Source organism: Anopheles bellator, chromosome 2 (genome assembly GCF_943735745.2).
Source record: "Anopheles bellator chromosome 2, idAnoBellAS_SP24_06.2, whole genome shotgun sequence".
NCBI classification, from domain to species: Eukaryota; Metazoa; Arthropoda; class Insecta; order Diptera; family Culicidae; genus Anopheles; species Anopheles bellator.
The window spans coordinates 43,004,558-43,016,226 of NC_071286.1; positions in this window are offsets into that span (position 1 = coordinate 43,004,558).

The window sequence follows — 11,669 nt, forward strand, 5'->3', positions numbered from 1 at the left end:
GATGCCATCGGCAATAATAAGATAAGAACGGCGAATGGCAGGGCTTTTTGGTTGGAGACTTGTGGACTGTATATTGAATCGTAATTATGGCAATTATCATCACGGTCTTGGAATTGGGTGGTGATGGCCGATGGTTTACCATCCGCGTGCAGCGCTGGGGTTTTTGGGAGTCAGGAAGCGTTCAACTCCGGTCTGGTGAAGTCATCCGCATTGTGCTGAAGAGTGGCACCAGCAGACAATTCTGGTACTTGTTCTTCTGGTGCGGGGCATTAATTATTCTAATGGATACATTTGAGATTACAGTGAGAAAAAGGGTACAGGGTGTACTAATGGAAGCATTCGTTAGTTTCGATGCGAAATTAAGACTGATTGACTTTGTTACGATAACAGTCGGTGTTATCGTAACGCCGACTGTCAATGCGGGCAGTGCGGCCAGTCTAGAGAAGAAGGAGAAAAAAGAGAGGAGAGAAAACCTATATAAGGGCGCGCGGAGATCAAATAGGGCCTTTTTACCGCGTTGAGTGAAACAAGGGACGAGACACTAATTTTTTGATTCCTATTTAAAGAAGCAAATTAAAAGAACCTTTAAAGAACCAATAAATAGTCTCCGCATTTTCTTTGAGCTAGAATTTTCTAACAGACTTATTTATTTTAAAAATCGGTTATTTTGGTCCAAGAAGATTTCCAACAATCACTTTTCAAAAATGATATCGCCAATTTAATCAAATGTGCGCTCTTATCGGCGATGGGGCGTCTATCCTTTTGGGCAATGTTTTGGCGGATATAACGGCAATTTTCTTCGCGAATCCTTTGCTTGTTAGCGTATACCTTGGATTGCAAATAACACAACAAATTAAAGTCTGGTGGCGTCAAAGCTGGTGATCTCGGTGATCAGTCCTAATCCCCATTTTTCGATATCAGTCGTCCAGGAAAAAAAATGGTTGCAACTAATTAATTGTTCGTAGAGCTATTTGGCGCCGACCTTGTCGAAGCAGCAGTCGTCCAAGTCATTTTCACGAACAATTCGCATCACAAAATCCATTATCATGGGCCGATAAGGCTCACCATTGATGGTTGCCATCGCTTCATCCTCGTCTTCACAGCATGTAATATAATATGATCCGCGCAAATTTGTTAGTTTATGCCTTCATTTAACTAAAAATGTCAGACATCGTGACGATTGAAAACCTATTTTGAATGAACAGCTGAACGATTTCAGCGCATTTTTTTGGGGCGTGTACGTGTCCACAGTTAAATTTGGACTGAAATGTCTCTTCCAACGCATTGTACTATTAGTTGATCTGATAACGATTGGCACCGATATGGGCTTGGCCAATGCCTGGACTCCCGATGGTCTTCAATCATTGAATGGGGGTTGAATTTTCCTAAGTCACGCTATTTTTCTGAGTTTGTTGAAACTTTTTTGTTTACTAGGTTTGACATTGTTGCCCGACTCTTTGCTTTGTTTATTCTTCATCTTAATCTTATCAGAATATAAGCAGGAGAGCTTACAGGAGAGAGTTCTGAGTTCCGTGATGTGATGTGCCTGAAAGCCTTATATGGTTCTCTCGTTCGACCGATCCTTGAGTATGCTTGTGTTGTTTGGCATCCGCACTGTCAGTGTGGGGTTGATCGTATTGAGGCCATACAACGCAAGTTCACAAGGATCGCTGTCCCTAGACTTGGTTGGTATGCTGCGGATCAACTTCCACACTACAAAACGCGCTGCCTTCTACTTGGGCTACGTTCACTCGAGCATCGGAGACAATCGGTTCAAGCCGTTCACGCTTTTAAGATCCTGACCTCTGGCATTGACTCGCCGACACTCCTTGCTCGACTTAACTTTTTGCTTCTGCCCGTTGTTTGAGACGACGACCTAACCTCGAGCTTAGAATTGATGCACGACCGTCCCTCATTGGACAAAATGACCCATTGCTTTCTCTATGTCGTACTTATAATAACTTCTCGTCGTTACTTGTCTTTAATATGTCCATCGATCAGTGTCGTGATGTTTTTGCATTCATGTCGTCATGGTAAATATATCGTCCTTGTTGCTATCGCCTGTGCTTTTCGTTAAATATAGGTTACCTGCTTCGTTACCTGTTTTAGTTATGAGTGTTACGTTAAATTTTCTCTTGTCAATTTGGTTAAGTTGCCCGTTGACTGTTTTCTTTAAATAAATTAAAAAAAAAACTTTACGGTCTTACGGTGTTCTTAGAGTGATCTCTCATAAATCACGAAAATGTGCGCCTAAAATTCAACAAATTCTAGGCAAAATAGAAAATTGAGTTAATCTTCCCTAGCATCTAACAAATTCGTAATGCTTTCGCCCGCGAACAGATGTACGGACACCAATTATCCTTTATGACGCTAACGCCCATGCGAAAGAAAAATGTTTTCAAAGGTAGCACGGCGTTTGCTCATAGTCGATCGACCACAGCTTCGGGAAGTCTTTCGATCGATCGCCAACGAAGGGCTGTCGGAATGTTGGAAGACAGTTCCTGTCTATTCGATCCGTTGCGCGTATCGATGCACGTGGCAGGATTCTTTCTAAACGTTTTGAGCCTCTGTTCTGTCAAGTGCCGGCTTAGGTGGAATGAATCACTGTTCCGGCACGAGAAGCTTGCCAGTGTTCCATGGGCACCGCGTGTGTTACATTGATCGAGGACAGTTGGTGCAACATTGTTCGCATTCTTGCCGCGTCGTTTGTCACGGCCGCGCCGCGGCGGAGACACGGGAAAGTGATTTAATTTTTTCTTTCCCACCGCATCGCCCGTTTCCGGCCAACACACTCTCCCGCTGATATGCCGGTGGCATCGCCATAATTTTTCCGCCGTTCATAGTTTGAGTCGCCTTTTTGCCGTCGCCGGCGGGAAAAATTGCCTTCCCCGGGGTTGCTTCTTCGACATGTTTCTTCCACCGTTTGGTCCTGGACCGGGCCGGTTGTCCTTTTTTTTGTTTTTTCATTGGTTGGCCGTGTACGCCGCGATGATTGCAAAAGTTATACCTTCGCATATGTTTTGCGCCGCGCGCAGTGCTGGTGCTGGAGTTGCCGATGGCGAGGCGCAACCGAGAGAACGGCGGTGGCGGAGCCGGTGTCCACCCCTCGGCCTGCGGAGTCTCGCGGAAGCCCGAAAAACAGAAATTTCCACTGCCGGAACTCCGACTACGGAATGGAACCGGGGGAAAATGTGCAATCACTCTTCGGGCGCAAAATATTAAAGTGCATAAAATAGATGGTCGCTCGGTAGGGCGAACTTTTCCGTGCGAAAAACGCGCGCCACCGTCATCCGGCGAGGCTTTAACCGGCTAGCGGCCGCCGCTGCAGCAGTGCCCCGGTCCCGGTAACCGGTGCCGAATCTAGAAACGAATTGTTCTTTACTGTGAAAAAAGTTTTGACTGCATAATAACGAGGAATAATAAAATACTTTGCATATTCAACTTTATCAACTATTCCCGGGTTCCAGCGAGCAGCGCGCTATCAGTCGTCAGTCGTCGGGCTGCACCGCCGCCAGAGCCGGATGGCGGAACAAAAATGTTCGAAAGCGGTTCCCCAAGTTCGGTTGCGGATGCGGATCCGGTCGGATGGCCTCCCCACGTCTTTGGTCACCGGCCACCGGCGCCCGCTGAAGAGGGAGCAAATGTTTTGACAGCTGTTATCTTTGAGCTTAAATGCTACTTTAACGGCCGCATCGTGCACACAGAGTGGGCCACCGTTCGCCGTGAAGGTTCGCAACCGTCGTTCCCGATTACCGTGTCTTACCGTCGCCGGAACATAACTGTTATGGTTTTATGATGCTACGGGACTGCTGCAGACTGCTGCGCTCGTAACGAGCTGCTAGTGCGCACGAATTGACGATCAGTAATTGTGGCAAATAGTGAGCAGTGCAAATGAGTGCGGCTTCAGTGAAGAAAAACGGATACGCCAGTAATCACTGGCAATGGCCGCAAGTTTCTCCATCGCATCGCTTTATCACGGCGAGTTTTTCATTGCTGAAACTGAAACGAATCTTTGTGGCTCGCCAATCGGTAAGTTTTGGTGGTTGATGCCAAACCTGCGTCGAAGGTCGCCTGTCGCAGCCCTTCAACGACGACTGCGCATCGAAAAGAAATCCGAGTCCGAGAGTGTGGAGCTAATCGCAGTTCTCGAGCACGGACCTACACTAGAGCGTAGCGTACGCTTCGCCCATAATTCATGGCCACGGCCGCTCGATGTCCTTTTCCGGGTAGCGTAAAGCCTTAAAACATTTATTAGCATTTATCAGGATTAGTGTGCCCGAGTTCGGCCGGTTCGGTGGGGTTCCCGTTCGCAGCGCCATAAGCCGCGTCCGCCAAGATAAGCCACGATCAGCTGAGTGGCGCCGAAGATGCGGGCCCAAGCGCCCTGGCGACGGCAATGCTTCACGTCCGGTGTAAGAGCATGGTCCCCGCTGGCTCGGGGCTGACAAAAAAATCCCAATCAAAATCAGTGATCTGAAAAATTGACCGCCATTTGTAACCGTTGGCCAGCGCACGTTGGCCGTTTGTTTTGCTTTCGGGTACGCTTTTCGGTTGCCAATTTCTTGGCCCCCGGGGGGGTTTTCGTTGCACTAGGAGGCGCCCGGCACTTATCCTTCGCGGGTCAACGCTTGTAAAGTGGAGGATACGTTCCGTTTGGGTGAGACAAGCAGCCGACTCTGACCGAACTGGAGCGGAGAAATCCTTGCGACAAGCGCGGAAACGCGGCAGGTTAAATGGAAGATTTAGTCCGCCCGTTGGGCCCGAAAGATTGATGTCCACCACGGTCCGGGCAGAGGGTAAACACGAGTGACGAGGGCGTTGGAGTGCCCAAGGGCGGGGGGATAAATTGGATCCACACGCTTTAAAGTGGCGGCGTCTCGAGTTTGACCGAGATGCCGGAGAGCCACACGAAACGTGACACCGGGCATTGATGATAGACATGATATTGATTATAAAGCTGCTTAAGACGTGACGTTAATCAAATTAGGAGGTTCGCTTCAAAGTAGGATCCCGCTGATTATGGGGCCGACGTGAAGGAGCCGTTAGCCGGTCGGTGGCAACGGTGCGACAGATCGGGGCGCGGGAAATTCAAGCCCGTACTGCACTCGCCGCCAAGTGGATGATGCTCCTGGGCGAACTGCTCGGCGATGTTTAGGCATTTTGATTGTTTCGGGGAAGCACGTCAGCGGCGTTTTGATAGATGACTGATGACAGAAACATCGTCTGCGGGATTAATACATAATCCCCTAGTAAGAACAGCGTGGATGGTAATTTGATTCAAGTTTTACTTTCCCTAATTGCCGCTTCATTCGACTTCCGATACAGTGGAGTGCTTTAAAACACTGTTTAACCAATATTGCAGTCTCAGCTTTATTTAGGAGCGCTTCTTTCAACGAATTACTGAAGTTGCAACAAGAACTAAGCAGAAAACAAGACAGTAAATTGAGGTAAAGCATGTAATAGAAATCGTGCAAACATTTGCAGACTCGCTACAAAACCGCTTGAAATATGTTTGATGTTGGCAACATTGGAATTTAATATATTTCATTAATTCCATAAACATACAAAATGGCTATCGGTGAAATAGCATCCACAGATGAATGGTGAAACATGGTGATGAATATTGAAAAATTGAAACAAATTGAAAACATAACGTAGCGTTTTCAACAATTTTTTTTGCTAGAAATGTTACGATTTTGAAAATATTATTTATAAATTGAACGCCCTTTTTCCGTCAATGGTGCTTTGGTTTTAACAACTAAGCGCTTATAGGAATACCTGGCATCTGGCATGTCAGGTATTCAGTACCATGAACGACAAAGAAAACTTTAACTGGGGGGCTATATGAGGCGTAACGTAATGTTTTTGACATTACAGATTAATTCCAAACTGCTGCAGAGGCGCAAATCGTTTACGGGTTGGCCGAGGCGTAAACCCGAGCGTAAATACTTTTTGCATACGCTTAGCTTAGAAACAGAGGATAATTTAAGCACTTATTTACTGGTATAGCAACAAAATCGGAAAAAACAGAAAAAAATATTCAGAAATCAATTAATTTCTCTTCTATTTTTATTTTCTCGGACCAAAACCACGAACGTGAACACGTTTGACATTTCGTTTTTATATTCGTGCTGCCACACGAAGCGTAAACGGTTTGACATTACAAAATAGTTTTACGCTAGTTTTCACGCCTCATGTAGCCCCCCCAGTAAGAATATGAAATTTAAATTCGACCATCAAGCTTAAAGTTGTGCATGTTTGAAGAGGACAATTAATTTTAAAAAAGGTTTTTTAGCCTGCTTTCAAACAAATTTGGTAATCAATGTTGTATTGTTTCGACCCTAAAGAATTAAATAAAAAAACTTGGGCATTGGAGAAACATCTGAAGGTTTGCTTTGAGCGAATTAGTTTGTCGAGAAGGCGACAACAGGTTATAATTATTGATGATGAATAAAAACTTAAATGCCTTGATCTTATGTAAGAAATTATTCATTATTCAAAGAACTGTGAAACAGATTGTAGATTGGAGTATTGTAATGGAATGGCTGATAAACTCTTAGCAATATCTTGGACGAAATTGGGATACACCATCCAAAAGCCAGGCTCATAAGAAAATTATCTTAACCAGCTGAACGATGTACCGCTGATAATCTTACGCCAAACAACGCGCCCACAAATCGCTACCGTTATTTGGATATCGACCTGTAGTTGATCGCAGCTGATTTAGCGAAAGTGCACCATTAGCGAAAGGTATTCCGTGAGCTTTAACGGCTACAATTTATCCTTACATTGTCGTCCTTTTGTGCGGTGCCAAGCGCGATGAAGTGGCCATGGTAAGTGGGTGCACAATCAACTCGTAGCGTAAACTCACCTGTTTTTTTTCTGAAAAGTCCGCGCACTGGCTTTACGTCCGGTGTGTTGGGGGGGCTCGGGGGTCAGGACCGGCGTCAGGCTTCCCATCGTACACCGCCGCCAGGACTCGGCGTGCACCAAAATGATATCCAATCACACGAAACATGGCTGCGCTCTTGTACGCCAGAGCAGTTGATTGTGATTTATGGTCCCGACGACACGGGTCGCGCCGGCGGTACGGACGGCGACAGTTGCTTGGAAGGTGGTCCTGCATCCTGTTTGGTTGGCGGAAAAGAAATGGAATCCTTTTTCAACGTCGGTTGGCCGTCACGATAAAGGTGTAGAAAGCACGGGTGTAGAGTTGATGGTGTTTATTGCCAAAGCTCCTTTTGTCGGCGCGACCGGGCACGAGCTCAACAAATTCGATGTGAAGCGTTCCATTTCGGGCCGGGGCCAAAGGAACGAGCGGCGCCGACGATCGGTGAGTGGTTTTCGAGCATAAAGACGATACTTGACGTCGTTATGAATCGCCACCGAGCGCCGGGCGTCGTGGTAAATCGTCTCGTTAGAAAACGTCACAGGATATGAGAGTTTTCTCGCGCTGAGCAGATGCATTGGTGGAAATTTCCCGATACGATGCAACGATGGAGCTCGGTGCACGATGCTCATGAGAATGAATGATGACATCTTGACGGGATGAGAGGCCGGGACCGGAAGCTGCTGCAGTGCGTTGGCGCTGGCGACAAATAACAAAGCCAATGTACAGTTTCCTCACAGTGTTCCCGAGATCGCACAATGGATGGAAATCGTCGGGCGGTAATGATGAGAGCTGAATAAAGTGGGTGCTTCTATTTTTGGTCCGTAGCCTTGTTACGGTTGTGAGTTTGTACTCAGTTTGAAATGGTCACCCTTTGAACAGTAGTTTGCATAGTTTGCAGTGGCTTAGAAGTTGATGAAACGCCTTTTTATCCCTCTTAAGTTTTGAACGGTTCTCTGATGAATATAAAACATTTGACAGGCTTTCAATTAAGCTCATAAATAAATCGTCTTGTTTGGTATCGCTCGAATCTTTTGAAAGCTTAAACATGAATCATGTCAAAATCTGTTTACCAATTTTTTGAGAATCATAATCTCAACATGTTGGAAAGGCGTATTTCTCAAATAACAGCTTTTTTTTTAATTTTTTGGAAACTGTTTTCTTTTTTAAACGTTCTGAGTCTGTTGGTACATATCAAATGCGCGATGCGAAGTTGTCCGGTTTTTTTCGACGAAGAAATCAATGCGATGCTGAAGTGTTGCTGTAATGTGACTTAACTGTACTCTTTGGCCCGATCCAGGTCCTTTTTAAGCAATGTAAAGCTTAGTAGCGACCTGTATTCACCATCTGCGACTTTGAGTATACCATACATAGAGAGTAGATGAGCAGGATTAACCTGGTGAAAGCGACAATTGTATGCTTTTAGAGTTCTCGAAATAAATCGACTTTTTCCGGACGCTAGTGGAGAATCCGATTCAAAACTGACGTCTTTTGGTGCTGTGTTTGGGTTGGGTCTACATACAACAAATTTCTGCAATTCCTCGTTCTCAAAACTTTGCACTGCACCAAGAGGGTCATTGTCCTTTCGGTCGAAAGTTCGTTCCCGAGTTGTCGAAAGAATTTGTCACATATATGCACTGCTAGAGCATGTCTAGCACCAACACAGGATGTGATTTTGCAACGTTTTTTTCAAATGATAAAAACCAAAACTAGCGAGTTCCGCAAATGCCATTAATTTTGAAACGAAACTGAAAACATTTTTAATACACTGAAAATCCGAAATATTTTATTTTTTGAACGGTGACACTAAAAGCTTGAGGTCAAATAAAAGAAAGATCGACATTTCAAAAAGGAGAAATGCATAGAACGCTGTTAGTAATATCTAAAACAACTTCAACCTGCACACCTTGCCGTTCATCCATATTGTTACAGCTTGATGTGCTACGTCCCTTTTCGATGCTGCTGCCGTTAGCAGTTGGTCAGAAAAGAGGTCACCGAAAGCGGTCAATTGTCCTCCGTAGCGAGTAAACACTTCACTTGCTCCTGTTCCCTGCGCGTAATGAACAGTCGACAGAAGAAACGAGCAAGAAAACTACACCAGAACGACTCGCCCCCAGGGGAAGGTTAAGCACTCCGGGGCTCTGCAGTTAAATACGACGGCGGTACGAGAATGCGGATGCGGCCCACCGGCACCATCAGCATGCCGAGGAGCAAGAGGCTATAATTTATGACATTCCAACCCGAAGCGCCACCAAAGCAAAAGAGTTGCCAACTATAAGCGACAGTTTTCGTCCTGCGGCCTACAACAAGGTTGCCCAGGCCGGCCACGGCCATAGGATCCCGGCGATCCGAAAAGTGGGCCGAGGGCTAGATAATGCCTGTATATTTCGCATGATTTATAGGTGTATCAAACGTAGCGAATGCTCCTTTAGCGCCAGTATTAGGCTACATTAACACTTCCCGGGTGCCGCGCCGCCGAGGGCACTGCCAAGGTCCGCCGAGGTTGTTGCTCGCGTGCCCGTCCGGACGTGGCCAGACCTGCAGCCAGACTCGGCATGCTGCGCTCGGCCCCCGGATTGCCGGCCACTGTGAACGGGGGCTTATTTTGCATTCTCTCGTCCGAAGAGGTCCCGGGCCAGCGTGCCAGCGGCCGCCACCAGTTAGTGGAGTGAAGTTTGGCGCAATCGGCTAAGCGGACTGAATCTTTGCATAACAACAAACGCAATCATAAGTTTTCGTATCCCATCCTTGATTGTGCGCTGATTTGGATGTTCTTTTGTCTGGCAGGGCAACGCCGCCCGGGAATCGCATGGTCGCTACCGGAAGCACCGCCGCCGCTCGGGAGTACGGCCGGACCGGAAGGAACTGATTTCCGTGACCCTGGTAACGACACGGTGTGGTGCGTGTTTATTTTCTATTCCGTGCCGCTTCCGGCCCCACCCCGACCAGGACCTGTCTGGCGGTCGGGGGTTCTCGCTCCAGGATCCGGGCTGCCACAATGGACCGCGTGGCGTTCCGTGGCTGCCATAACTTAGAGGTTTCCGCTTGTTCACAGTTGCGCTTATTTCGAAAGTTTGTTGTTCGCAAACTGCTTCCGACGTGTGCCCGCTGATGGCCAACCCAAACTCCCAAGTGGCCAACGGGGTGGGCGGGGTAGTGGGCCGTGGAGTGAGCTGAGTCGACGAGGCGCCCTACGGCAACCTAGGAAGGGGTTTGTTTAATCTTTACAAATTTTGAAAAACATCCTACCGGCCTGTCAGGATGAGTTTTTCCCGGCCCAGAACCGTGCCGGAAACGCGACGGAAGCGCCGCCAGTGGCCAATTCCAACGCCAACTAGTTTTTCCGTGTTCCGTGTTCCGCGTTACTTTTCTTCAAACCCCGTTCGGGGAAGGGCCACCGCTGACCTCGGCCACCCTGGCCCGGGCTGCCGATCTGCCACTTGACGAACCGGACCGGACTCTTGAAGACCGGTTGCGAAAGTTTTATTAAACGGTTTCTCGGACCCGACGGAAGCTGCCAGGATTTCTTTCCCGGTTCGGCTCCTCTCTTATTTCGCTCGCCTGTCCGCCTGTCCCCCAATGCGTACCGGGACATTCGCGTGATTCGCCCACGGAAAAAGCGGAAAGCACGCCAGGAAGGAAGCGAAAGAAAAGTTTGCCACTTTTCATTCTCGCCGAAGCGTTGCGAGCGTAGATTTGTTAGAAATTAACTTGTCAGAGGACCGTTTCGGGAGCGACTTTTGGTCTTTTCGGAACCGGAAGTTAGTGCCGCGTTCAGCCTGGCGAGACGCTATATATTCATGGTGGGCATACGGTGGAAGCTTTGACCCAAGTCCCGGTGCGTGTGGCTGTTTCAATTCGGACACCGATGCGAAAATAATTGAATGTGCCTCAAACTATGGTGCTTCCATGGCTTCATTTGGGTAATTGTCAATAGGATACGGCGAACGGCCAACTACACGGTCGGCGATGGCATAATGCTGCTGAATTTATGATTTCTTGCTCACCCAAACCGTACCTAATTCTGATATCAAAATTCAAATTAAACTACTTAAAATGCGGAACAGCTTAAACCCTCGGCACATTGCCGGCCCAGGGGCGGACATTGTCCAGAAAACTCCGTTCCGGAAATAGAAACTACGAAGAAGGCGACAAAAAAATTGCCAGCATCCCGACGTAAGACGGCCGCTCTTATTGGATTAGATCTGTCTCAAGAAAGATTATATCTTGCTTCATTTTTGTTTCTGGTTCCAGTTTTCTTTTCCGTTCTATAAACACGTCCAAGCCGGGCTCCGGCAGGAGTCGGTTACACCGACATCCAGTCCACTTTGCTGGGAAATTTGCTTGTCGGACACATTTGGCATGACCGGGCCTCCGAGGTCCGAAAGCGCACCAATCCCTCGGTGGTCGTGTCACGGGCACACCACTCTCGAGCATGTGCCTTAAGTAAACAGCCCGGGTCCGGTGATGCTCAAGTAGCCATCGAGTGGGCGAGTGGGGTCCGCCCGGTGCCCGAAAGTTGATCGTACCGCAATCCCCGAACGATAATCCTTCATTAGGGTGGGCGAACCGGCTCTCGAAAACATTTCAAACTCGTTAACAGGTCAATTTTGCCTCCCAAAATCTCTCCCCGGCGAAGGATCTCGATCCTTCGATTATTGGTTTTCCCGGAGCCCCGTTCCCCGCGGCTGCCCGGCGAATTAAGGATTGGTGAATATTCAATTATTTTATTATGATAACATTTTTGCGGCTTCCTGTGCTCTGTTTAGTCTCCGCCTCC